This window comes from Anas platyrhynchos, chromosome 4, assembly GCF_047663525.1.
Source record: "Anas platyrhynchos isolate ZD024472 breed Pekin duck chromosome 4, IASCAAS_PekinDuck_T2T, whole genome shotgun sequence".
In the NCBI taxonomy this organism is placed as follows: Eukaryota; Metazoa; Chordata; class Aves; order Anseriformes; family Anatidae; genus Anas; species Anas platyrhynchos.
This window is the reverse complement of record NC_092590.1, coordinates 6,503,369-6,505,942: the sequence shown is the minus strand read 5'-3', so window position 1 is coordinate 6,505,942 and position 2,574 is coordinate 6,503,369.

Below are 2,574 nucleotides of genomic sequence, written 5' to 3'. Positions count from 1 at the left end.
GTTGTGCATCTCTAATTCACTGTTTGATGACACTATAAATAATAAAGGTGGTTATTGGTAAATAATCCTCTCTAGGCCTCTGTTTAGTCCATCAGACTGAGCAATAAAGTAGAATGAGTATATGATCTTCTGTGGATTAAAAAGTGACCGGGACTGTCTGAAAATCTGTCATTGAGAAGCCTGAAACAATTTATATTAACATGCGCACTAACTAATCTGAATTTAGACTTGGAGAGTCTTCTTGACAGGTTTTCTTATTTGCCTCCCTCAAAACTACAATTACAAAATCTTTGTTACATCTGGTAACTCTAGCTCCTTGAAATAATTATCGCTTGCACGTGTTAAAATTGTGTAGTTTACAATTTAAGATAGTAATCTTGATATGCTTTATTTGACTAGCAATGATTAAAAAAAAATAAGATTAGAATGATACAAGAGGTTAAATTTTTGTGGCTAAGTCTACCTTTAGAGTTCTCTCCATTTATCTAGAGAAATTCACACATTTGTTCATGAGGTTTAGCGAATTTTGTTGCAGGGCAAAGAAGATGCTAACACACTGGTTTATAAAAGTGTGAAATTTCCTTATAAACAGAAGGATAAGCGAGTTATTTTGAAGCTAGAAGCACATTCCTAAAATACCGCCAGACTCTTGAAAACAAACTGTCAGTGACACTCCAGGCGTTTTTGTGGCTGCAGTTTATGCTGGTAAGGCAGGTTAACATCTTAAAATTCTGTGCTACCAAGTTACTGTAATATATAGGTATTTTAATGATGCATATTAATAAAACAAAGTTTGATGTATTTTTGCTGCAGAACAGTCCTTAGGCTTTGGCACGAGCAGTGTCAGTCTCCCTGCTTTACTCCCACCAGACACAGATTAGCATCTGAGCCACCAGCAGACAGGATCCCTCTCCTCGGGCAGTAAGTGAATGGAGAGGATTACCACAAGTCAATGGAGGGGGTATGACAGTGATCAAACTAAAGATAGCAGAAACACAGAGAGAAAAAAAAAAAAAAAAGTGCAAGATAAGAGAGAGACTTTCAAGGGGGAGGGAAAAAGTTTGCTAATCGTTCCTGGAAATTGCATAAGGACAATTCCTCCCAGAGGAGTCTGGAAAAAAGGAGGGGGGAAGGCTAGGTCCTAACCTAGAGGCTAGGCTCTTGTGCAGGCTTCAGCAGTACTAAGATGTTTAGTCCAGTTGCAGGATTTTTTTAAATTTAATTTTCCACTCCTCTCATACGAGATGGGTAAGATACGTGATGACACAGTGCAGAGAGGTGAGATACCTAACTGTGAAAAGAGCTGAAGTGATCAATAGGTGTTGTCTAGCCACCCTGCCTGAAAGACAGGATAGCATTTTCATTTGTGATGTGCAAAGGAAAAAAGAAAGTCTACTCTGGTTAAAATGTCTTAGATTTCCCTGCTGAAATTCATTTAAGCTGAAATTCATCCATGTTATAAGTGATTCAAATCATTAATGATTCAGACTTTTTATGTTTCGTGGAGAGTGGAACAGGGCTGCACAAGCAGAAGTTCTCGAGATTTGTTGCTTTATTAATAATTTCTGACTAGAACACATAGAAGTCATCCTTCTGTTCCTTTCCATATTTATATAGGTAAGCTATTTACTATTAAGCAGCAGTCTTCCTTTTTCTCTTTTTTCTCTCTTTTTTTTTTTTTTTCAAACTAGTATGGAAATCTGCTTCAGCAGGAAAAGATAGTGTTTAGTTGGGTTTTTGTTTGTTTTTGTATATAGTAGGGAGTAAGAATTTTTGCCATTTATTTCACAAGTCACGTGAAGTTCTGGACTCTATGTGCTTTACACAAGACACTCTGATTCTGAAGTGTCAGAATGGTTTAAATAGTTTAAGTACACATGACAGTTAATATCTGCTGTTTCTGTCCCTCTCCATCAGCATATGCTAAGAAGAGGAGTCTATCTGTGGAGTTTTACCATCCCCAAAAAGCTAAATTTCTTCATATATGACCGTACCAACAGAGGGTGCGTTTAGCGTGGTCTGGAATAATGTTTACCTGCAGTTACTTGGGGGGTTGTTTGCAATTAAGTGTTCTGTTCTGCAGTTTTTCTCTACATTCGTCCACTCCTAGAAACTTTTAACAGCATCTTTTTCTGCAGAAATACAACATTCTGATTAAAACATCAGGATAATAATATAAAGTCACAGTACTTCATAACCTATGGCTGTCACTTGTTTTTGCTGATTCCTCTAGCTCCGACACTCGGTGTTGAATTGAAAGAACACTATTGCACGTAAACTTGCCTAGAGCAAAGTCCAGGATTGATTGTGCTCTTTGTGACCCAGCACGGTGCTGAATCTGAAATTATTTTTAGCAGCGTTATATTTCTACCTCTCTTCCGCTGGCTGCCGACTCTGCAGGGCAGCACCAGTTCCGTAGCTCTGACCTAACGGAGGCCACGGGAGCCAGTGGGACGTTCATAATTTGGGACTTCAATAGAGAGCTCTGAGTTCCAAAAAATAATTTTAAAAGGTAGTGGTTTATATTTTTAGCTCCTATCGTTTGTGATTTAAAAGACTTCTTTAAGGACTGTT